At 36.6% G+C, this 26,813-nt stretch overlaps 1 protein-coding gene across 9 annotated transcripts in view; it reads left to right on the top strand.

Moving 5' to 3' along the window:
- The first annotated feature begins 614 nt into the window (after positions 1 to 614).
- The window catches only part of LOC109417137 (lipase 1-like), a 533,887-nt gene continuing 507,688 nt past the window's right edge, over positions 615 to 26,813 (top strand). For all 9 annotated transcript variants that reach the window (XR_009997535.1, XR_009997536.1, XR_009997538.1 and 6 more), the window contains exon 1: positions 615 to 2,015. The gene's annotated coding sequence lies outside the window, so the exon portion shown is untranslated. The remainder of the gene's footprint in view (positions 2,016 to 26,813) is intronic.

Here is a 26,813-nt window from a genome sequence, read left to right as displayed (position 1 = left end):
GGGTCCCTCATGTTGTAGGTACGGCCGGCGGCGCGCTGGTTGAATCGGGGAGCAAAGCACGCGAGTGCGCTCGAAAGTGAAACAACCGGTGCAAGGTCTTGGCTTGAATGGAGACCTCCCACCACCCACCGCGCGCGCACGATCGCTCCCTCGCTCACGATCCAGTTCCGACCGTGCCAGCGACGAAGTCGCGCGCGCGGAGACGAAATTCACCACATTGGGGTTTTGCTTTGCGATCGTGATTCGCTCAGCTGATCGCTTCTCGTTCTTTGAAGTCGAAGACGCTGCTGGTGCGGAGCTTTTTCTTTGCGGAAGGTTTCGGGTGTGGTGAATTCGGGAAGTGCCAAGAGAGCGATTGGGGAGCTTTCGGAGAGTGTGAGCGATCGCATTGCAATCGGGTTGCTTTTGGGGGAGGATTTCTTCGGGTGGTGGAAAAGCCGTTCTCTTCGCGCAGGGCTTGGCATTTTTCACTTGCGGGGCATTCCTTTTCCTTTCAGATTCAACTCGCGTCGCGAGGTTACCGTTCAAGCAAGCACGCGAGCTTTCGGTTTCAGCCGAGACGTTCGTCAGCTGTCTGTCCTCGGATCGAGCGCTGATCGTGAGCGAATTGCAATTTCGTGAGAGAGGTTTCCTTCGTCTTCGTTGTGGTTTCGTGGTTTCCGATCGACATTCGGGTAGGTCTAGCGCAACCTACCCAAACTAGCCAACGGAAAGCAGGGAGCCTGGCAGCCAGCTTCAGCACCTCGGCAAATTACTTGCAATAATGAAATTAGTTTAAGAGAAGTGCTCGCATGAGAAGCACTTGGAGCGGGTTTTGTGTTTCCCCCTTTTCCAAAGGCCGTTTCGGATTTGCCAAGTTTTCTGTTCAACTAGAACCAGCTACTAGTCTCCCAGGACCCGACCCGGGAAGTTTGAGTCCAAGTGCAAAGTTTATTCGAATCGGTTCGAGCCGTCACGATCCCAGCGCCGAGTGTAACGTTTGGAATTTCGTCTAAAGTTCTGAAAGTAGTTCAAGTTCTTGGAGGAGAAAAAGTTTGACACAAATTTGGTCTGTCGGTTGAAAGCGAAGAAAAATTCTCAAGAAAAAAGTTCAAAATATTCCATCAAATCCTTAAAGTGATGTGACAAATTCCCTGAGTGAGTTCCCCAGATTTCCAACCCCCTGCAATAGATCCATCCAACACATCGAACACCGAGCCTCCGAACGATGCTGCGCTGAGTGCGTCCGTCGAGATAACAAAACACAGTTTGCGTCGAGAGTTTGGGAAAGTTTTTTTGCAAAAGTGCGCGCGCCAATCGATCTGGGCCTCGCCGCCGCCAAGAGAGAAATCCTCAATCGCCGTCGAAAAGATACCATCCGGTTTCCATCCGGTCCAGTGAGCTGGAATTTTTCGCGCCAAACGATCGATACACCAGGAAGAGAGTTATCATCACCGCGGCGGCGCAGTCAGTCGTTCTCGTCGAAGCGTGTCGAAAAATCTGAATAATCTGGATCGAAACACCCGCCAAGGCTGCCCCCGTCAGTGAAGGGTTTGGGAGTGGATGAGTGATCGTCGTCGTCGTCGTCGAAATTTGATCCTCGGATGAGACGTAACGCCGCGCAGGTGTGTGATGGCGGCAGGTGAAAAAGTGTTGTGAGGAATTCAAACCAGCATCCCTTCGGTTAATCTGGAGCAAGAGCGCGGAAAAAGAGAGAAAAATTGTTGCACGCAGTGATTTTCACGGGAGTTTGATTTTTTTTCTGTTTGAAACAGTGCAAAAAAAAGTGTGAAACAGATAGAGATTAGTGCCAAGCAACTGGAAGAAAGTGTGAAAACAAACGGATTCAGTGATTTCGGCTGTTTTGCGTCCGATTGGGGACAGTACTTGGAGTTCTCCTGGAACGGACGTCTGCCACAGGACATCCGGAGTGTGTAGAACGACCCCAGCTTTGTGAGGACAGAACAACAGCCCGATGATGGAGTTTAGAGTAGGAGTATTCTGGCTTTCGTGCCTGGTTCTGCTGTTTAATCAAGGTAAGGTAGGAGGGTGCTTAAAATTTGGGGTTCGTGTCTTACACTGTTGAAGTCTTTCGAATGAGTTGAACTTGTTCGGCAGCAATCTTTTAAAATTTTCTCTCAGGAATTGTTTTGTGGTGTGATTCATGGGCGAACATTTGTTATAATAATACAACAAATTAATGGTCATCTAGAGTATAGTATAGTATAGCACCTTTTAGGATAATTTCAACTGCAATCTGAAATCTCTGAAGAAGCTATAGCAAAAAATCCCAATTGTCTTGACACAAGATTTGAAAAAAAAAACAAAAAATAAATGCTTTTATGGATTTGAAAATTGGCATTTCGCAGAATGTGAATTCTATGGGGAATTATTCAAGGAATCCCTGAAGGAATCCCTGGAGAATGCACTCTAGAAGGAATTCCTGGAGGAGTTCGTGAAGGAATCCCTAGAGAAATCTTTGAAGGGATCCCTGGAGAAATTCCTGGAAGAATTCCTAGAGGAACCTGTGGAGTTATTCCTGAACGAATCACAGGAGGAATTTTTACAAAATCCAGGGAGGAATTTCTGGAAGACTTACAGAAGGAATTCCTGGAGGAATTCCTAGAGGAATTTCTGAAGAAATCCCAGGAGGAATCTTTTGAAGTTTTCTCTTAGGAATTGTTTTGTGGTGTAATTCATGGGCAAACTTTTGTTATAATAATACAACAAAGATGACCATTTAATCTGGAGTATAGTCTTGCACCTTTAAGGATAATTTCAACTGCAATCTGAAATCTTTGAAGAAGTTATATCAAAAAATCCCAATTGTCTTGACACAAGATTTGAAAAAAAAACGAAAAATAAATGCTTGTAAAGTTTTGAAAATTTCGCAGAATGTCCTAAATGATCTTTAAAGCAAAGTATTGCTTGACAACAATTTTTGAAAACTAAGTTTTCCTTCAGAATTTCTGAGAAAATCCACACACTTATCCCAGGATTGGTGAAAATCTGGAATTACTTTTGTTGTTTTTTGTCTTTCAAATATTAAGAATCTTTTTCATACTGGCATACGTAAGTTTTTTTTAATTAGTTTGAAGTGAATATTTTGAACAACTTCGAAGAAGTTCTACATAAGATAAAGCGCATTTTTTGACATGAAGAGTTGGATGATCAATCCACCTAGAAGTGAGATGAAGAAAGTATTTTTTTTTTTCAAAATATGCAGGTAGACGTTAGATGTTTTCGGCGAAGTTGTGCAAAATGCAATGCAACGTCACAATGATGTATCTGAAATTTTACTAGATATATTGCGTTGTCTGACAAAACTTTTTAACGAGATTTATTTTTTATTTTTTTCGCGACTTCTACAAAGCTGTTTGAGATGTAAAACAACATGTTCTTGCTGAACATCGAAAAACGCTTGCTTTTGAAATTACAAATTAATTTACAAATCATTGCTTTTGGCACAAAATGGTGCAGAGAACCGTTTCGAACTATGAAAAAACTATAATTTTACTTTATAAGTAAAAACGGTTGAAACTTTTGTATGCAAGTGAATGTTCATGTATTATGGTAAATAAACAAACAAACATCAAGTATTGAAATTGTTCTATAACTACTTCATTGGATATAAAGGGTGTAATGTTCAGCAAAATTGTGTATTTTCAATTGCCTAGCAACTTTCTAGAACATGAAAAAATGAAGAAAATAAATCGATGTTCATTCGGCGATTCAATGGCAATTTTGGAAAAATGATACTTTTTTATAAAAAGTCTCAAAATAATTATTTTTTCGTAATATTTTTTTAAACTTTTTAATATTTTTCAATATTTTTGTGTGTTTTCCATGAACTTCAAGGCATTCTAGAAGGGTATTGGCTTTTGAAGTATCGTGCTTGTATTGATGGCAGAGCCTGTGCTGGTCTACTTTTTGAGGATTTTTCATTAAAATTTGCTGAAAACATACATGGCTTGATACATGTACTATTTTTTCAATTTTCTTTTATCTAACAGTACTATTCATTTGGGTAATTTTTCTTAAAATGATTTGAAATATCTTTTCCAGAAGCTAAGTTATTACGAGATATTTGTCACAAAATTTCAGCTTATTGGACCCAGTGGTCTAATTACCAAAACAGCGGGGAGAAAAAAAGACCTTTTATCAACACAAATAAGGTTCTTCCACCAATATATACACAAAATCTCAAAACCAATATCCTTCAAGAATGCCTTGAGGTTTTTTTTTAATAAAATGTAAAAATATTTAAAAGAACAAGAAGTTGAAATATGTTTTGGAGAATTTTTATAATATAAGGTCATTTTGTAAAAATCGCCCAGGAGGAACCTCTTTATGATATTTTTTAGAAAATCATAATGTTCTACAAAAACGCTTCAAAAATGTGCATCGTCATTTTAGGGTTGATCACCTTGACTTTACGCCGAAAAATTCAGTAACATTTTGGATCACATTAATCGAGAGTTAAGGAGTTCCCAATGAGCTTAAATTTTATTTTTTTTATTTTTTTCTTGTGAATGTTAAATAGTTTGCTAATTTTACACACAACGAGCTAAAAGTTAATATGCAGAAAATGTAAAAAAAAAAACAATTATTTAGAAGTACCCTATATACATAAAATAAGATTTTTCTCTATCAAAGCTTGTGCTATTTTTTTAATTGGGTGCTCCCGAATACCTGAAAACGTGGCTCAGACAAGTTCATTTCAAAATTGTATTTACTAACATTTTCTAAAATCATAGAACTTTTAATATATTTTTTCGGATTTGTTCAGTTTTCAATTTACTTTGAGTCAGACTTCTCCATTGGGTTTAATGAGCGTAAATTGTGTTCGTTAATCTGGTAACAAGAACGAAATTTCTAACGCCTTTCCATTGAAGCTTTGAACTATTTCATTTTTGTTTATTTTTCATTCGTAAATTTTAACTCATGCTAAATGCTTATTCATCACACTGCTTTGAACTACATTACTGAAGCTTCTGGGTGAGAAATAGAACAAAACAGATAGTGTCGACCTACGTTTTTCAAGTTTGTGTTTCTTTTTATAAAGTTTGGCTTCTCTTATACGGACCTTTACCATAGATTTAAAAATATCTTATTTCATAATAACAAATAAAAAACAAAATTTCTTGATGATAGTGCTTCACACTAAAAAATGTGAGTCGCAAACGAAATAGGCAAACATCCGCATATATCAAAAGTAACGGCATTAAGAGGCATTGATCTTGTTAGCTTTTTTACTCATACTCTATTTCATGTTTCATTTCTTTTTTTGTTTTTGCAACAGTGAAGTGGTTTTTTGTTTATTTATTTTTTTTTATTTAAAAGAAATTGTCACCGTATTCAGCTAGAGGCTCACGAACACGAGGCACCACAGATTTTGGCTAGTGTTTGAGATCAAATAAACTCTTCTAAACAACTCAAAAGCTAAAGTGAAGTATCATGTATGGATTACCAATCATTTAGTAAAATAACAGTGCTTTTTCTGACAAACTATTTTAACAATTCTGACCAACGTGGATTCTAATCTTTGTTGAGGTTGATAAGCTGATAATTTTTAGTGTAGAATCCTGCCCTGAGTTCGAAAATGCAAAGGAAAATAATTAGAAATTCCATCATTTATAATTTTCCGAATTTTTCTTTTTTTTTTTTTTTTTAATTTAGGCTCCATGCAAATTTTTAAATTTTAAAATTTTCATGTGGACAAAACTCTACGAAAGGTGAGGAGTGACCAAATTTCGGTCTACATGGATAATGAACGGCCTCTTGGTGGTGGAAATTCCTGCCTTAAGAGATGGTGTTCAAAACTGTCATTTTTCAATAAATTGAAGGGCAACTTGCTGGAAGTTTGGTAGTGTTGAATGAATTAGAGATCAATTAGGCTCAGTGTACCAGTGTATCGATTTTCAACCTCCAATGATGCAAATCAACAAGAAAAAAATTGTGCTCATCACGTTTACAAAAGATGGTTGCAACCATTCAAACTTCACAATTTGCTTAACGTTAAACCATTCGCCATTGAAATCATCGTCATCATCAAACATTTGAAAGCAGTTTTTTCGTTCAAATCAAACATTTTTGCAACGAAAATGGTTTCACTGTGTTCCACATGAGGGATATAATACAGTGAATACATTTTCGTGGTCATTGTTTCGATTTATAGTAAAAAATTCTGCTTTTTTATTTCCGAAAAATGATGAGAAATGTTTAACCCTTAAATTCTGATAGAAATAAATCATTTTCCTTAATTTTTCGGGTTTCTTGCTCCCTATTTCGCAATAGTGTACCAGTTATGGCTAATCCCATAAGGAATGCATGCAAATAGTGCGAGTGGAACCGAAATTAACAAATGTGGCCATAACTGGTACAGGGTTCCTATCATTGGCACGCGCCGTAATAAATACTAAAAGTAGTTTTGACTCTGTTTCTTTATTTTTCCTGTAAAGTTAGCATAGTTTAGCTCAGCTGTCTTTTAACATTTTGATCTCCATATCAAAATATGATTTTATTGAGTCCTTTTCCCCTGCTCAGGTACTAATTTCCAGATGAGGGTGTGGCGGGGCAAGATGGGTCATGGGGTGTCATTTTCGAGCGCATTACTTTTGTTTTGATTATGTTAATAATTGTGTTAGGTGACTAGCATGAATATACAACAGTTTAATGGAATGAACACCTAAAATTGTAAAATAAATTTATGAATTTTTTTTGGTGAAAACATTGATTTTCAAATCGTCTAACTTTTAATCGAACTTGAGCATAGCTATTACAAAACAATTTGTATTTACAAAGGTATGATGATCCATCCTTAAGTGACCCATCTTGTTCCGTCCCACCCTATGTGAAACGGAAAGTTTTGCTTTAAAATAATTTAAACTGTAGATGTAATGTTAGAATAACAATCCTGAATTTACTGACATCAGTAATTCTGTGAAATTTATGTAGGTTGCTTAGTATAATGATTCAACCCCATATAAAATCCTGCACATAACTTCGAATGACCATTCCTTGAATTTATTTTATGATGAATTGATTATTTATGTTCATGGATTTCATTTGGAATTCGTTTTGTAGTTAGGTATTGGTAAAAAGTGTATCGTTAACCGGTAGGGTTTGTTGATCAGCAGGAAACATTTAGTTATACAGTTAATTTGTTTTATTGAATTGAGCCCAGTTTTAAGATGTGGGTCAACTAGTCTCATTAGTCAGAGTTTGGAAAATAAATGAAAAAAAATATAAATATACAAATAATAGAAACGAAGTTTAGAGTGAAACGCATGAATGTGAGATGGTTGTGTCATGACGTGCTGGTAAATCATTCACAAAATATCTACATCAATCGTTTTAACTTTCTCATATCTGTGGCCTTTGTCTATCGTCTAGGTTTTTTTTAGAATCGAACTGTGGATTTGATTCCAGCTCCAATCGGTGAAAACTTTTCGTTAAACGGAAAATTCTCCACTGGACCTTTGCTTGCTTCGTGTACTGTTCGCTGCCTAATGTGATCATTCATTCTGTGTAACTTCAGGTTGAGAACAGGGTCTCAAACAAAAAGAAGTGTCCAAACGTTTTAAGTTTTCATTGTTTCAAGTTAGCTGAACCACAATAAACAATGCTTGCACTATAAACATTTCGATGCTGTACACTGTTTGTTTGAGTTTATTCATTTATTTGCAAAACTTAATGTGGTGCTATGTTATTCACCAGAATGTCGTATCCAATTTTTTTTTTATATTTTTATTTGTTTTTAATTTCTATGAATTTGTTTAATTCACAGCAGTAAAAATGAACAAAAAGTGTGTAAAAATGTTATCTAGTAAGGTTGCCTTAAGCCATCAGAATGTGCTTAATCAAAGGAAAAAGATCGTGTTTACAACAGACCAATATAAACATTTTGTGAGGTCTTTAATAATTTTCAGTATTCTCACACACCGTGATGTGTGATTATTTTATTGAAAATGCATATCCATTAGTGTGGGTCATCGGAAGCGTTTTCTCAGATCAAAGCTTTTTAGGTTCCGTTTCGAGTCCTGAGTATCTGTGCTAAATTTGACCACGATCGGTTGCGTCTACACTTTGCGCATTGCAATTGAAATTTGTATGGGATTTTGTATTGGAAAACATACTTTTTTGCATTTTAGCCATAAGTTGATTTTTTTTGTCTGAAACTTTTTAACCGATACTGTAAAATGATAGCCTAGGATGTTCTGAAGAACTTTGTTGAAGACCGCAAAGCGATCCGATGCTTGTGATAATAGTTATAACTAACGAACCGCATGCATGTGTTTATGTTTTAACATGTAAAGGAATAACAATAGCAACAAAATCATGATGTTTCGCCAAGCAATGCCTACGCTATAACTTTTTTTATAAGCATCAGATCACTTCGCGGTCTTCGACAAAGTTTTTCAGGACACCCTAGGCTATGTTTTCACTTTAATGGTTACACGGTTTTAGACAAATTTGAGCTTGCTATGAGAGAAATACAAAAAGTGTGTTTCCCCTTGTAAAACCCCATACAAACTTCAAACGCGATGCGCAAAACGTAGACATAACCGATCGTGCCCAAATTTTGCACACTTATTTGGGTCCTGAAATGGGATCAAAAAAGCTTTGATCTGATGGGATACCACTGAATTTTTCACTTTTCCATATAAACGATGACCCACTCTAATATCCATCTCCCTCGTGTAGTCTGACCACGGCAGTGGTATTGTTTCGATGATTAATCGAATCTAACAAAAACTTAACCTCCCTGGCGGAAAATTAACGTTTCATCTACGCCAATGTCGACCTCAGAGCTTGAATGCAAAACCGCGCCAAGAACAATTCAACCGTCACCGCTAGACCCATTATAAATCAGTCAATCGTCAAGCACAGCATCGTTCAACAACCGACATCGGTTTGCCATCGCTAGAAGCAGAAGAAGCATTCAAATTCAGATCCCTGAGGGCTCTGCTGCGGTGGCCATCGCGAAACACACAATGTCAAAACCGGCCACATTGATGAGAGACCCCCGCACGGGTACACGAGGGTCACAGTGCATCGGATCAGCATCAGCGTCAGCGTCAGCATCCGCCTCGGGCCGAGCGGGTGGAGCCACCACAAATCGCGAGGCGGAATAGATGAATTTCCAAACAGCCGCCAATTCTACTTTACCACGAGGCAAAATCGCAGCAGCGTTTGTGCGAGGGAGTTTTTGTCTCATTTCAAACCGACGACGACGACGACGTCGTAGGAGTTGTTTCAATATCATTGCTCGGGTAACAACAACGGGCCGCTCGCTAATATATGGGTACATTGTTCTATTGAAACCTAGCATTGATGACGACCAATGTCTGTCGATGTCTGAGGAGGGGGTCTTCCGCCGTTTGTTACCACCGCGAGCAGAGACCATCGAATTGCGGTTCAAGAAATTTGAAATTTGCACCAATTTACAACTCGAATACAATTGTTTCGCATCGCTCGATCGAAGCTTCAAGTTCAGTTGACAACGGCGATGGGGTATTTCCCATCGTCGTCACTCAAGAAACCTACTGTGATTGATGCGAAATTCAGCGCAAAATGATCGCTGGGAATTCGTCCAATTCAGGGGACCTGGATTTTTAATTGTGTCATAACTTTAAAAGTGCAATCATTCATAAATCGCGAATCGTCTCTTCAACAAACTGTGCTCAACTGTGAATGGACGGGTCGCCATTCACTCGGCTGTGCAGCACGCAAATAGAACGAATACGTGTGATTCTTCGGCTTCCTAGCAGTTGTGACCTCTACGTGAGTCGACACCTGATTATAATCGGAGGCTACAAATTGGCACAGTTCTTGTTAAAGGCAATTGGAAACCATGCTCAAAAGAATCAATTAATATTCTAAGCACTGCATTTAAGACATGTTTGAACGGTTTTTTGATTGATTGGCGATTACGACCCAAACAGGTTGAATGACTTAGTGGATTTGGTTGAGTCTTCTCAACATTCATGTTCATGGTGATTGAATTAATTCCGATTGCTGTCGTTGGATCGTTTTATCTTGAATACTGATTTCGATCAGGCAAGAATAAACCCAACTTGAATCTGATTTTGGTTGATGTTTTACTATCCATTACTATCCATCATATCTTGCCCGCAGCGGTAAGGACAAGAGTTCCAATCTAGGGTGAACCGATGTTGACTAACTATAACACAATATTTTGAAATTTCGATAACGAAAATACTTACAACCAGTTTAAACCAATTGACGGATGTGGAAGAAACTCTGAAGTGAAGTTCCATCAGCATTTTATGCATATTTCGACAATGATTTTTTTCATAAGCACCTAACTGACTTGTTCGATTTCTCTTCGTCGACTCTCTATTTCGCTAATAACTTGATCAAAACAAGCAAAATCATTATTCTTTTTGTTTCTATAGCATCATGTAGTCGTCAAGAGATGAACCAGCCTAGGGCTGAAAATTTCTATAATAAAGTAATAAAAATAAGAAATGAAGTCGTCTTCCTCGCATTTCAAATAAAAATCTTTGGAAACTCAATACACATTCTGTAATATCACAAAGAAAGGATCGATGAAGAGAACTCGAAAATGTCAGTTAGGCCCACATGAAAAATCAGTGTCGATTTATTCATAGTTAACAAATCAAGAACAAGGAGTTTTATTTAAAAAAAAAAAACAGGTCATATAATAAAGAATTAAAAACTAAAAAAAACTAGAGCATGGTGTCACATATTTCTTTATTTTGAGTGATTGTATGTACATTTTGCAGGGGTAGTTGCCTAGTGTTGCTACATGACTCCAACTGTTTTCCCCCAGCTTGAGATTTTTCACAATTCCAGGTAAAATATGTTTTCCAAATCTTTCAGTGAGGTGTACTTTACAAAAAAAATAATGGTTGAAAAAAGTTTTCCAAGTCTATGCAGAAAAAAAATACATTCAAACCATCTTCAGAATACAACCAGAATACGCCCCAAAATAAAGTATTGAATTCAAATTCACTTCAATTATACACCATGTATAGTTGGACCATTCCAAATAAATATTTTTTTATCTGAATTTATCATTATGTCGGTATTTTTCAAACTATTAATCCTCTGATACCCAGCCCCGCCTTTAAACGGGGTATAGTTTGAATATTTTTTTGTATTTTTCTTTCCTTTCATATTTTTGGCCTATATTTAGGTCTGTGCTGTATATCTCAAAATGGTTTTTGGTGTCTTTCAAACACTGTTTACATTTTTTTTAATCATTGGAAAATTGATGTTTTGGTCACCTTTCAGGTGTTATTGTTTCTTTTGGATTGGGTCGCAACAATTAAAATATTTTTTATTTTTTATCGTAATCATTCTGGCGTAGTCATAGAGTTGGGGAGATTCTAATACACTCTAGAAATTATCTCCCTCAAAATTACACGGATAACATAAAATTTCCATAAAAAACAAAACTAACAACAATTATAAAATCTTATAATGATTTCGTTATAACCAATAGGTATCCCAAACAGACTTCTAGGAAAAATATAAATTAAAATATAAAAATTAGAAAAATCAAAAACCAAAATTCACAAAATCGCGAATTCAAAAGAATCACCTTCCAAAACACATTTAAATCGACTTAAGGTGACGAAAAATTTTATTTAGATAAAAGAAAAAAATGGGTGGAAGGTTATTCAATTTTCATAATTTTTGGAGAGAAAGACTCTTGTTCAAAAAACTTACAAGCAACCTTGAGCAAGGCAATTACAACATGTTTTATTTTTGTGTTAAATGTACTTTTTTGACTTGTAAATTTTTCCCAAGTTTAATGCACTGCTCTGGAGCATTAGAGCACAATAAGATCTCAGCAATCTTATTTTTAATGGCATGTTTTCAGGTCATTTCGGGCAAAATCAAATATCACATAAGTAACTTGTACCCTGACAGGGACATAAAAATGTAAACGTCTAGTATTAAACCCTGAATCGACCTTAGGAACTCCTAGACAAAAATTAAGTTATGAACGCAACTAATGCAGCGAATAAAAGGCAAAGGCAACAGAGAAAATAGGATTACAGGATTGGCTAATGGACCAACAACATTATATGAATCCTCGTCATCCTGTCATCGGAAGTTGTTATTCACTAGGGTGACAGAGCAACGAATATGTTGTGAGTTGTATATTTCCTTATTTTATTACGCATTTGTAGTGTTCCATTACAGCATGTGTTGCTTATATGCATTCGTAGTGCTTCACTATTTTTTCGTAATACAATTAATCAATGAATTCCGCACAAACTTTTTCATAAAATTCAAAACTTTCTTTTTATAAAAAAATCTTCATAAAATTCGGCAAAATGACACGATTGCTTTCGGGTTAATTTAAACCATATTATTTATTCCTTCTGTCACCGTCAAACACATCATTAATAATTAAAAAAAATCGCTGGGGTAGTCTCTGTTGGAATAATTAGCATAATACTTGACCAAATCTCAAAGAAAATATTCTGAAGAAAAAAAATGTAAAAAGAAAGCTATGATTTTTTTTTTTGAAAATTTATGTGAATAGTTTTGTTTACTTTTTGTTTGTGCTTTTGTGTTTGGTAATTTCTGTCTTCCTTTAATGATTCTAGATGCGTTGAGTCATCAGGAACTTTGTATAGAATGTAAAGCTTTAAAATGTGTAAATAAACATAGCTATTGTATTTTTGATATTACTGATTTTGAGCATTTGTGATTAAGTGAAAAAAAAAAACGATTTTATTGAAAATACACATTCTATGAAATTAAGGAAGCCCAAAATTGGATCTGGAGTATCCCAGCCGTAGCCACTGCCCAACTTATGGATGCAGTCTTCACAATCACAACACAAACATGAATCATCAACGATAATCCAAATCGTTATCAATTGGAAAACGCCAAGGGTGACAACACTTAAACCATGAAAATCATAACGTAAGCTAGTTCATACAAGTAAATGAAAAAAGTAAGCTAGCTAACAATATTTTAATAATCCCGCCCTTATATAGCTACAAATTTGAGTCTTGAGAAGGGCAACTGTTTATCTCAGAGAAACACAAGGTCCACTGCACCATTTCTCCGGAATAGCTCAGTAAGGTCGTAATACTATGGAGGACGCCCTGATTCTCCACAGGCTCCGTTTGTGGTTAGGTTTTTATTAGACTCCTTAACCATGTATTCCTTGACACGGTAAACATAAAGCCGCATTACATCATGAATTAGCGGTGACGTGTTTAGTGGATTCTTACCACGGGAACAGGCGGTCCGTAGTGTTATTCTTTGCCAATCGCTACCGACACTACACAGCCATCTTAGCTGAGCGGGAAAAGAAGTTAAAATTGATGGTTAACTTCTAACGGGGCCTAAATAGCCACTAGGGTTAAGAGTTGCTCTCCAGAGAAATTATTACGATTTCCGTTCAATAACTAGATTTGGTTGCACTGATTCATAGGTCTCAATTAGAGTGAACAGAATTCGATCCAACATAAAAACCCATCGCGTGCGTCACATCACACACGCGTTCCCCAAATTACAGCCCAATATCGCAACTTAAAAACGCTTGACACTCTCCGCTCATTGCTCGTTAATTGTAATCGGAGACCCCCACCAAAAAAACAAGAAACCCAAATCTCAATTGGTAGGACCACAACGCAGTGCGGCCTCTTTCCGCATCACATCTCACCGCCGCCGCATGCACTGATTAGCTAGATGATGATCGTGCAAACAAGTGTGACAGCCAACCAGCAACGGGCGAGTGCCCAACCAATTGTGACGACGACGGCGATGTGTCGTGTCTCAAGTGATCGTCAGTCATCATCATTTCGCGACTCGCGCGATCCTCTCACTCTCGACGACAATTGGGGAACCCATCCGTCCGTCCATAGCGGGCCCCGAAAGCAACCGATACCCGCTTATTAGACAGTTTGGTCGCTTTTGGTTGCGCATTTAATGTCTGCACAGTCGTCGTAACACGCGAAGACTGCTGTTATTTTTTTGTCATTTGAGCGCGGCGATGACGCTTGCCATCGATCGATCGGTGGGCTGCTCTGAATTGTAACTGAACTGACACCGAGTCACCGAGTGCAAATTGATGGGCAAATTTTGGGTCACCGCCATCCACTACCGCTCGAATTGTCTGCGCTGCACTGACCAAATTAGTCGAACAGGTTTCCAAATCCGGTTCGCGCGCGGTAATTGATGCGAGTGTGTTAGCTTCCTATCTCAGTTTATTTTTGCGCCCACCGCCCGCAGGTCCACACGTTGTACATAGATCAATTGATCTGTTGACCTCACTTTTAGGAGCTTACCGACGACGCACAGGAGGAGAGGGCCAAATCGGCACGCAACCAATAAAGCGTCATCATCGCAGCAAACGATCGACTTACATATGTAGGGGCAGTTCACGGGAAGTAATGACCCATATCTATGACTCAATTGGAACACCGCTGAAATTCGGGCGTGTATAGGCTCTTAGGCTACCAATTAGGCTAATGGGCAATGGAGAAGGTGAGCTCAATTTCAGTAATTTGAGGGTTTTTCTCGATCGGAACGAAATGCATCCATTTCTTGGATTAAGTTGAGAGGTTGCTATCCTGTATAACATTCAGAGGTGAAGAACGTCACTGTTCTTTAATTTAATTCGCAGAGCACACTAGTGCTGGTTGTTCTACAAATTCTTTGCTGTTGGAAGGGACATGGCAACATTTCTGTATGCTTGGGATTGTTTTCTCACGACATGCTCGATTGTCACAGGTTAACCTTCCTTTAGCATCACGATAGTAGCAGCTCGCTGATATAGTGTACGGTTTTGATAAAAAAAAATGGTTATAAATGCAAAAGGAGGGTTAAGAAATATACTTGAAAATATTGGGATTGGCTTACCAGTAAACAAGTTGCACGGCAGATGAATAAGAACGTACCTGCTCTCTGCTGATAACATAAAGGTTTTCGTAAATGAATGATTGATTAATAGGTTTGAATTCTTCATATGCGCTAATTCCCGTCATATGCGCTAATTCCCGTCATATCAGACGAAAAATAGCCAATAATTACATATATTCCAACTTACTATTGCCAATGGCTCATGAGATGGAACCAGAAAGGTGTAGACTATCAATAAACAGCCCATATACAGGGGATAGCCAAAATGTTTGGGATAGGCAACTTTTTTTTCTCTCACAAAAAAGTCCAACATGTTATAATTTTTCATAGAGCGAATCAAAAAATCTCAAACTTTGACTGTTTGTCAACCTATTATATGTGCATCATTGGTACAAATTTGGGCTCGATTGATTAATATTTCGCAAAGTTAGAACCGTGCTGGTAAAACACCTTTTTTTAGACAACTCATTTTTGAGCTGTCGTTTCTCGGAAACCAGTAAACCAAACTGAATGAAATTTTGAACGTACACTAACAATATGTAAATGCTTCACAAACTTTTAAAACATAGGTACTTTTTAAACGTTGAAAAAAGTTATCATGGATTGACACTTTTTGGACTTTTCTCGAAAAAATGTATTTTTTTACATCAGTGTCAATAAATGTTAGTGTTGATATCCAAATTGATTTGGGATTTTTCGACTGGAACTGGATCTTATTGCGTAGAAACGGCTCTCTCAGTCTTAATTTACGACGATTTATTTTATTCTATCCGACGTTTCGGCCATGGGTTTTGGCCTTTTTCAAGGGAAAAATTGTCTATCGTCCTTGTCCTTGTTACAATTTGCATTTGCATTTGTCAATTTATCCGGGTCATTGCTTTTTTGTACAATTTTTGGGTAATTTAAATAATAATTTTGGTCAGAGTTTTGCTTACACATATAAAAACAGTCGTTATATGTGTAAGCAAAACTCTGACCAAAATTATCATTTAAATTACCCAAAAATTGTACAAAAAAGCAATGACCCGGATAAATTGACAAATGCAAATGCAAATTGTAACAAGGACAAGGACGATAGACAATTTTTCCCTTGAAAAAGGCCAAAACCCATGGCCGAAACGTCGGGTAGAATAAAATAAATCGTCGTAAATTAAGACTGAGATAGCCGTTTCTACGCAGTTGATATCCAAAGATTTTCCACTTCTGTTCTCAAATTATCTCTAATCAGATATATTAGAGCCTATTTAGATTGAAGTAAGAACACATTTAATAATTTTTGTGTGGTATTGTAAATTTTACTTATTTTCCTTTATATGGGTGAAAATTTCAACCCGATATTACTTAATTCGCCGTGAGAAAATATTAAATTTTATAACGTCGTATTAAGTATCAATATATTGTTGATAAACGTTAAAAAATTCATTCAATTCGGTTCACTGGTTTCCGAGATAATGACAATTCAAAAAATAGTTGTCTAAAAATAGTGTTTTACGCGAACGGTTCTAACTTCGCGAAAAATTAATCAATCGAACCCAAATTTGTACCAATGATGCACACATAATAGGTTGACAAACAGTCAAAATTTGAGATTTTTTGATGCACTCTATGAAAAGTTACAGCATGTTGAATTTTTTTGTGGGAGAAAAAAAGTTGCCTATCCCAAACATTTTGGCCATCCCCTGTATACACTCCATTTACGAGGTGACTATTTTTTTCGTTTTATGACGAAGGCAACCGCACCAAAGTAGCAGCTAGCCGAATTGTTCTTCATTACTGTTCAATTTTTGCATCGTCAGATTCACGTGTTGAACCAACCGTCAGCTCACACCCCACAAAAGCACTTCAAAGTTGGATTTGAGCTACATAATGCAGCAAAACTGTTTAATTGATATCAATCGCTTTTTCCCGTTGGTATAATGTTTGTTTACAGTTGCCTTAGTCTAGAAAGGATGCAAATAAATATGGTCGGGGTTCTGCTAAACCGAACCAAAGACCATTTTTTGAAAAATTGAGTTTTCCGAACCATTGAATGAAGAAATTGGCGATCCTCCTTCCATGTAAAAATCCAGTAATTCTGACTGCTCTTCGAGGAGTAAATTCAAAATTTCTGTTTGGCAGAACATACAAAAACTAAAATTGCATCCAACCAGAGTGAACTGTTAACCATTCCATAGAATCAGCGAAATATTTCAGTTTATGTACAGGTGATGAACATTTCAAATTCTTCCCACCACCGTCAGATTTCTAACTTCTAACCGACCCGTAGTAACAATCTGTGAGAGAATTGAACACGTTTTCAGAAATACGGGTGTTGGAGGATCCAATTATGTTTCGATGGCACTGATCGCTATTTTTCCAAATCACATTCAGCCAGACCGAACCAAATCCACTGCATTTTAAAACCAATTTATTCTCAACAATACAAAAATCAACTGGTTTTAAATACCTGCGTTATGTTGACACACCTCATACTGATAATTTAACACAGGAGCCGTCATTGAACAACAAGGCTAATTAGAATAATAAAGCTTGAAAAAAAAAATCACACACTTGGTTCGCTTTGGCTGATCGAAAAATAGCGTTTTAACGAAAATCATCCTTGCGAAGAATGTTTTGAACTTGATTCAGACTTAACGACTGACCTTCAGCTAGGTGAAATGACCTAGAGGTAACGCGCTTGGTTATCACTTAAATGATCCAAGTTCGAATCTTTTTCATATTTTTGATTTTGTTTTGTCTTAGTTCACTTTGGCAGAACATTTTCATGGTTTTCTTCGACCAGCATAATTATGAAGTACACACATTGCTCCACTTTCACATCTGAGGACCTCAGGACATCATCACTCTTGTCTGTGCCTGCAAGATGCACATGCACCGCCTATGAAAAAAAAAACATGGGTGGGAAGGGCTGAACTGGGAGGGCTTCCGCCGTTCATATTTCAAACTATTTTGAGACCTCCGTGCTACCATACTATACGCGTCCTCTTTGATTCATGTAAAGGATTGTGAGTGATATCGATTTCAAACTTCCTGGACGATGAAAAATCGACATTTTTTTTCACCATCCGACTGGTTTTCCGTGAAACAAAGAAACACAGTCAGCCACACTGAACTATTAACCATATTCCAATGTTTTTGTTCAGCCAGAGTGAACTAAGTGCAAAGTACTGAGAACTTAAATGTAATTATATCAATGATTTCATTTAATTTTCATACATTCTTCATTTCTGATGGTGAATAAAGGCTTGTAAGTTACATGTGTGCGGAAAAGTTTCAAATAACCTTAGCTGTTGTTTATTTGTGAGTGGTTGAACTTTAACCTTAAATATCTCGGAATAAACTTTTTGGCTCTTAGTTCGGTTTAGCAGAACCCCGGCCATATGTGCGTGAATTTTCTACATACTAAACATCGTATTTCACAACCACAGAGAGAGATTACTTCGTTGCACTGTCATGGTGTATTATGATCTGGTAGTCAAAAATATTAATTGAAATATTATTCTAAAGCTAGGTCCAACTCAATTTTGAAACTTTATGCTCTATCGTACTTTGAAGACATGATTTGATTTGGGTTGCGACTTTTCGATTAATCAGTTACGGTCAAAACACAATTTTTGACCATCCTATGTACCATAGTTTTACGTAGAAGTTGTGCCGGAAATTGAATTCACGTTAAGTCGTGGACTAGACGGATACAGAATTCGAAGAATAATTAGTTTATCTTATTGTCTTAAGGAAATTGTAGTTTTTTCACTATTTTTTTTTATGGAAGCTAATATCAAGCCATGTCTTGTCCCAATTTAATTATAATGCGTTAAGCGAGTTGCAAGAATTAATTCGATCATTATTGGACGGTGCTGAGATAGACGGGAATTAGATAAAACCCTACGTATGTCCTCAGGAAATTAACAATCATATTTACCTGTGAGCAAGGTTAGGGGTCTTTATTAGAGTTTTCAGCCCGAGGCTGGTTCACACCTATGAGCAAAACAATTTCTTTTCGGCGGTTCCGGATCATTTGGCCGAACGCCATTTGGCCGAAAGGGTCATTTGGCCGAATTCCATGTGGCCGAATGCCGTTTGGCCGAAAATAAATGATGAACTTGAGTGACCATGTCACTATTCCTCGCATCAGTATAACTCGAAAGAACAGCCTATGATTCAAAGAAGGAAACATCTTTGCTAAAATATTGACAGATTCAACGCCAACTCATCCCTGAATGTCAAAACTAGAAAGAATAGCCTATGATTAAAAGAAGGAAATATTTCTGATGATCACATTGGTAGTTGGAATGTCAAAAACTTCCTCTGAATTCTTTTGAACATAATTCGGCCAAACGGCATCCGGCCAAACAGCATTCGGCCGGACACCCTTTTCGGCAATGTTGAGCTGGATGGAAAATGGAAATTTCCAAAAATGCATATGATTGGAGCTGCATGTCTGCTTCCAATTTTGATCTTCTTTCTTAAATTTTTCAATTTAATTGCATATGTCAAAAAAAAACCAAGTAAAATACTGTTCAAAGACACTGCAGACTATCTTAGAGATTAGATCGAGATACGTGTTTGTCATTAAATGCAAACACATGTTTGGAATTAAACAGAACAGTATTTACCTCGATTTTTTTTTAATCACAGGTATTCCACCAACTTGCCCAGGTTTGTCATCTTCAAATAATTCTCACGGATTGTTTAGTCACGATAACTTAATCTATTTTTTTCTGCTTGAGATCCCTCATCAATAGATTTGATCTTAACTGAATCAAGTCAACATTGTATACAAATGGTAACTTCTGCAAGAAAAATAAAAAAATTGGAAATATGATATGGAAATTTCCTTCCTATGCTTATGCTTTTGAGTCAAACGAAAGCGCAGCACTACATTTCTTTTAAATATCTTCTAAAGAATATGCTTGTTAAATATAAGGATTATTTTTGGTGGACTTTAAAGCAGAAGTTCAGTACTCGTCAAGTATTTTGGTATCAATGCATGTAAATACTAAGCGATGAAATGCACGTAAATAGAAGTATAGCAGTTTCATTTTGATTTTTTTTATGAAATCAGTGAAATTCCTGATCATATTTCTAACAAGGTGTTTTGAAAGAATTGCTGGAAGAATTCTTAAACAACTTCCTGAACTATTGCAATATACATTTTTGATGATATTTCTTGTGAAACTTCTGAAAAAGTTTATAAAAAACTTTGCTGCAAACGCAGAAGAAATTGTCACTAATAAGTTCAACGATAATCGAATGATGCATTTATGATGAATAAGCGAGGTTATTTAACTGACTTTAGAGATCAGAAATTTTGAAAGAAATTTGGCGGTATCAGTTCAGACTGTAACGATCATGATGAGTTCTAGAGCTGCTGTTGAACACGATTGGGTAAATTTTAGGGTTTATTTTGGAGAAACTTCTGGCAAGCCTTAAAGCAGTTTCGGGATGGCTTTAGAAATCGTGCAAAAAAGTCCTCCAAAATATGCCCTAATATTTTCTCGAACAGGTCTAACAGCAGCTCAAGCACACAATAATCATAATAGTCTTATATAAATTTCGCCTAAAGTTAGTTTCAAATAAATTTCTTTTTTATGGATTCTTAATCATAAAAACTATGAGTGAACTTTCAGGAGTCTCTGATAGCAGCATACTTGAGAAAATTTCAAAGGAATTTCTGACAGATGTCACTACTTTTGCTGGAAAATTTCCATCGAAATGCTTGAGGGCATAATCGCTCACAAAAAATTATCAACGGCCGATTTTTTACATTAGGTGTACATAAGGATACATGCAACATCAAAACTACCTGTGAAACAATATTTGGTTGTATGCCTGTCCAAATTAGTTTAATATTTCCTTTGAACATTAATATAGAAATCTCTAAAAGAATTCTTGTATGTCTTTGAATGAATTTCTATAAAAAATCTTGGAGGAATTCTTGTTTGAACTACTGAAAACAAAACTGCAAGAATCTCCGGAGAAAGCCCTGAACTGAAAAAGTTCCTGGAGACATACCTTCGGGAATTTCCCATGGAAAAATTCCTGAAAGAGTTGCTGGAGGAGTTCGTGATGGAATGCCGTTATGAAGTCCTGAAGGAATCATTGATAGCATTTTATAAATAAATTCCTGAAGAAATTTGTAAAAGAATCCATTGATCAATGATGGAAGAAGTTCACAGAGGGTTTTCTGCAGAAATCCTTGTTTTTTTTTTGAGGAAGTTGAGAAGTAATTCAGGAGGTTTCCTGGGCTGGAAATCCGAGCAGAATTTCCTAATAATATCATTGGAAGATTTATTGAAAAAAAAAAATAGAGAAATTAGGAAAGAAGTTCATGGAGGAAATTTCTGAATGGATTCCAAATCATGCAAGAATCTGCAGGAATCCTTAGACAAGTTTCTGAAGACTTTCCTTCTAAAATTGTCGTTGGAGTTCGTGACAGAATACCTGTATGAATTTCTTATTCAATCCCGGGAACAATTTCTGAAGAAACTGTTAAAAGAATTTTCAAAAGTATTAAAGACGAACGTCCCGGTTGAGGAAATATCCTCCATTTCTCTGTTGCTACTAAGATGGTAATCTCCGGTTCTACTTCATATTATGGAACAAAAACTTATCACTGTGTATGCTCACACGCAGACTGATTTTCAGCATTTTCTGTGCGATAGAAATCGAAGTTACCATCGTTAAAATCGCGAGGCAAATTGTTGCAAAGAGAAGGAAAATAGGAAAAATTACACGGCGTCCCGCATCACCTTAAAATAAACATTTCTGAAATAAAAAAATTGAAAGATTGAAATTTCTGGAAGAATCCCTGGAGGCTTTCTCAAAGAATCATTAGAAGATTCTCGGAACGATTAGAACCACTGACTGATAGGAGGAATTTCTGAAAGAATCGTTGAAAGCATGATAGAAGTAATTCCTGAAGAAATTTTTCAAAGAATTCATGAACCCATTCTGAAAGAAGTTCAAAATGAGTTTTTTTGTAGAAATTCTTCGAAATATTTTATAAGGACTTCAAAAAACAATCCGTGAAGGTTTTCTATAAGAATTCCTGGAAGTTTGGAAAAAATCTCTAATGAAATCATCGAGGAATTTCTGAGTTAGTCCATAGAATGTTTTCAAGGGGAACACTTGTAAACATTTCTGGATGAATCTCCGGAAAAAAAATAATTCTGAAAAAAGGATGAGGAAATTTACGAAGGAATTTCTGAAGCAACCCATTCAAGATATTCATAGAGTATCCTAGGAGAAATGTGTAAAAGGATCCCTGGAAGATTTTCTAAAAACAAGCCCTAGAGAACTTTTCAACGGAATCCATGCAACAAATTTGGAAGCAATCCATGGAAGATTTTCCAAAGAAGTTTTTGGAGACATTTCTGGAGCAATTTTAAGATTATTTTAAGAAGGAATTCCTTGAGAAATTTCCAAAGGAATCCCTGGATGATTTTATGGAAGAAGCCCTAAAGAATTTTCTGAGGGATCTCTGGAAGAGCTTTTTGAGGAAGCTTAGAAGGATTTTTTTTAATAATCTTTTACTGATTTTAAAATTCAATGGAGGAATTTTTTAATTTACTTAAGGAAGACTTTTGAATGCATTTCTGGAGAGTTTTCTGAAAACTTATTTCAAAGATTTCTTCAAGGGTTTTCTGTAGGAATCCCAGGAGATTTTTTAAAAGGAATCCATGGAAAAGTTTCTGTAGAAATTTATGGCAAGTTAAGTTCCCTCAAGAAAGCCGTTCAGAATTTTTTGAGAAATTGCTAGAGAAACATCTGAGTAAAACTCTTGAGAGAAAAAAAAATCTGAAAGAATTCCTGCAAGAAGGAGAAAGGAGAAGAAGATGTCCTTGGAAAAATTTCTGCGAAAATACATAGAGGTATAAACGAAGAAATTTGTATGTGTTCTCTGAATGAATTTTTGCATGACTTGCTAGAGGAGTTCCTGTTTAAAACACTGAGAAAAAGTGCAAAAATTTCTGGAGGAATCCCTGCAAAATTTCTAAGAGACATTCCTTTGGGAATTTCCATTGGAGAAATTGAAGGAGTTGCTGGAGGTGTTCGGGACGGAATACTTGTATGAAGTATGAACTCCTGAACGATTCCGGGGAAGAAAATCCTGCAGAAACTTTAGAGGAGTGTCCAAAACAATCGTTTGAATCTTCGAATGAGTGTGATCAGTTTCGTACCTTTTAATTCCGCCCTATGTTGCTTATCCTTTGACAGATACGCGTGTTTCGACTATCACTTGGTCGGCGTTAAGTCAGAGGGGACCAAGTAACAAAATTGACGAAAATTAGATTTTTAGGGCATTTGGTTAAGAATTACTTAAGCTACTTGGAACATTCACCCAATTTTCTTAATGTTACAATTACGAGAGTTATAACACAATTTTCTTTTGATTGGACTGCAAAAATCGATAATAGTGTGCAGTCAGAGTGGACCATATGCTTGATGCCAAGGGAGTAGAAAACATGTGTATTGGTTAAAATCCAATAAATAAAATAGTTTATCATCAAAATGTGATACGTTTCCATATCGTATAACTCGCTAACGCATTTTCTGATGATTATTGATCAGAAAAGCACGTAAAATTCCACTTTATTATGGCAAATATCGTATTTTACAAATCATCGTGTTGAAGAATATTGTGGCATTTCGCGTGCAGACAGAGTGGACCATGTGTCTCTAAGAAAAATGGTTGAAATTACCCTTTTCTTCGTAATCCTTTCCAAATCAAAATATGTTTGTTTGGTAGCTGTTGGGCAGCATATTGAAATGTACCAATACCCGTTTCATGAAGAAATTGATTTCACCGATTATTTAATAATTGTGTACTTGGTTCACGGTGTCTTTTTAGGCGAAGTTTAAAACAAAAAAATAAGTAGGTCTGAATTTTTGACATGATTATATATAGACTATCTTCTTTCATTTGCGGGTATCCTCGAAAAAATCCACCGGGGGGTCTAGAGTAACTTTTTTTTTTGAAGTTTTTGCATATTTCTTGCATAGTTCCTTGAGGGAAGTATTTAGTATCTCTATATATTATGATTATGCCACTTTTATACACTAAGTAAATGTACATATATGTATGTGTGCATACACACATACGTATATATGTATGTGTACATGCACATATATGTATAAAAATGCCTCTAAGTATGCGTTTAGACACATAATTTATTATATCCATAAATTGGCTAAAATAATAAAACAAAGTAATAAACATTGGTTTTTAATAGTATATTTAATAGTGTAAATAAATAATTCAGTTCAAATTTATATAAAATAACAAAATTAAGTGTCCGAAGTTGCTTCTAAAGTTACGAATGGGCGCTGTTGTAAAGAACGACAGCTCGGAGCAAACGTTCGTCATAAATTTCTGAAGATTCTGGTACTTTCAATGTATCCCACGTTATACCGAAATCGAAGTGAACCGTTTCAGTTGCCTGTTCGCCATATTTCCCTAATCCTGATTGTGTCGAGCTGCAGAACTCTGGTACATGAAAACGCAGAATATGGAATTTGGAGCTGTTTGGAAGATTCGCTTTGAGCCAGCTGTCGGCGAATTCCTCAGTTTTTTGAAGATATTCATCATGCAGTGACTCTTGAAAGCACGCTTTGAACAATTCTTCAAAGCGGTCGAGTACCTAGTAGAAAAAAGCATTCTAGATAATAATAGAGCTTGAAATCAATATTAAACATCTTACCGTACGATATTTATGGAGTGGCCCATCCAAACTCAAAACAGATCTATTGGCAAGAAGTTTATGGCAGTTTCTACCGGTAAATCCGAACTGGCTATGACGTTGACATGCACTGATTTTCACCCAATTCGTTGCAACTACAGGATCAGTTACTTCAACAGCTTTATAAACTGCGTTCAAAATACCCAACGATATGTGCAGGGAAGGTGGTGGACAGAGCGTAACTGTTGTTGTGTCGGGAGGGCCGCATAGTAATGGTTCCTGTACGCAGTTGTAATAGATTTTCGCTTTTTTATCGTCTTGCCCTTCGTCCTTCCATTTAGTACAGTTCTCGCGAATCTGCCTCAATGTCCGAGATTCCTTACATGCTTGGGAAAGGTAGGGCTTGCCACAAATGCAGTACGGGCATGGGAAACTTGAACTGTGACCCATTACTCCCAAAAGAAGGTTTACGATTTTAAGGTCACCTGCCACAACTGCATTCAATTCATCCAAGTGTAAAAGATTTTTCCACAACTGAAAGATGTTTCGGTAGTTTTCTGGAACTCCAGGAGCAACAGCCAACAATAAGAGCTTTTTAACGCCCGTGTCCTTTTCTCCCTTCTTGCTACTCCGTATCTTTTCAACAATGGATAATGTTATTTTGAAAGATCCTCCTCCTCCATCAGCACCTATTTTGTAGAGAACATCGCTTGCACAGATCCTTCTCTCCTTTTCCACGTTTTCAATTAACCCTTTTACGTCATTACAATAAACCACAGTTTTCGTTTGGACATTAGTACTGTTTTTCGAAAAATCGAACGGTAGACGAGTCACAGAGAAAAAACTTTTAAGATTTTGATTTAAATTTGTTAGAGCCCTTGGTACGTTAGGATGAACTGCAATATCCATGCCTCGGAGGATGCTGCTCAATTTAATTGTGTTTCTTGTGGTCAAATTGCATTTTTTCCTTATCAAGGTAAGATCATCGAAGGACATAGTTTTCTTACCTGATGATTTTGGCGCATTAATAATGCAACGCGTTGGCCTTCCTCTCAGGTTGGATAAGGATACGGTACCGTTTTCATCGGATTGCTTATTTCTTAAATACGCACCTACGACGGAATCACCGCATTGTGATGATTGATCGCCTTGAACAATCCGCAGAACGTTGCTGTGCCTTTGAGTTTTTGTGCACACGTGCTGTTTTCCTCTACAAATTTCGGTGAAACAAATAGTGCAATATTTAGCAATTCGTTGTTTTTTTGCGTTTTCTGTAGCAGCCGGTCTTCCTTTCCTTTTGCGCTGTACTTGTAGGTTATTCAAATTCGGTAGCGTTGCACGAGCCGCTTCACAAACTTCGCATTGGCATAGAGACGTGCTTCTTGTGGAAATATGTTGATTGTATTGGTAACGATGCAGCGTAATATTTGAACTTATCGTCTCAAGAGAATCTTGTTTGTATATTTGAAAGGAGCATTGAGCACATATTTTCTTCGGATAGTACCAGCTTTTTTGTTGAATATCCGGGAGAATATACCTTTTTATGCGGTCCAATACTGTTTCGGAAACGTTCTGCAAATTGTTCTTTTTACCCAAACACAAAACACAAACTTTGAGCTGGTTTTCCTCGTGGCTTTTCGGTTTCATTTTTAAACTTTGGATACTTGTGCTACCACGAGTTGCTGTTCCACATCTGACAAAACCTGGTGCAATCACTTCATACGCACAATTTGTTGATCACCAAAACATACACAAATCAAACAATGTATACCACCTTTAGTAAAGCAAGTATAATAGTGTATATATACATATTCCCTAGTGTGTAGATACATATTGCCGTATTCTTTTTGTTGTGATAATTGTTCTCAAGATTTTTAAATGTGTGCATCGGTTATCAATGGATTTTTTCTTGTTTGCAGAGTAATTCATTTCTGTTTAAGGTAAACATGTCTCCTAATAGATGCAATAATATTCATGTGGTATATTTTGTAACGCGAGTTTGAACTTCGTTACTTTTCATTTAAGCGTATTTTACGAAATTCCAAAATTGAGAATTCATACTACATGTATTCCTACATATATACATACATGAATACATACACACATACATACATGCATGCATGTATACATACATACATGCATGCATGTATACATACATACATACATGCATAGCTAACATACACACACATATACATAAATATGGATATGTTTGCAACAAGCAAATTATATGGCATCTATTTTCATATATGCAGAAATTCCAATGACTACTTC

Source organism: Aedes albopictus, chromosome 2, assembly GCF_035046485.1.
Source record: "Aedes albopictus strain Foshan chromosome 2, AalbF5, whole genome shotgun sequence".
Lineage (NCBI taxonomy): Eukaryota > Metazoa > Arthropoda > Insecta > Diptera > Culicidae > Aedes > Aedes albopictus.
Note: the sequence above shows the minus strand (reverse complement) of the source record. Positions and strands in the feature narration are given on the sequence as shown.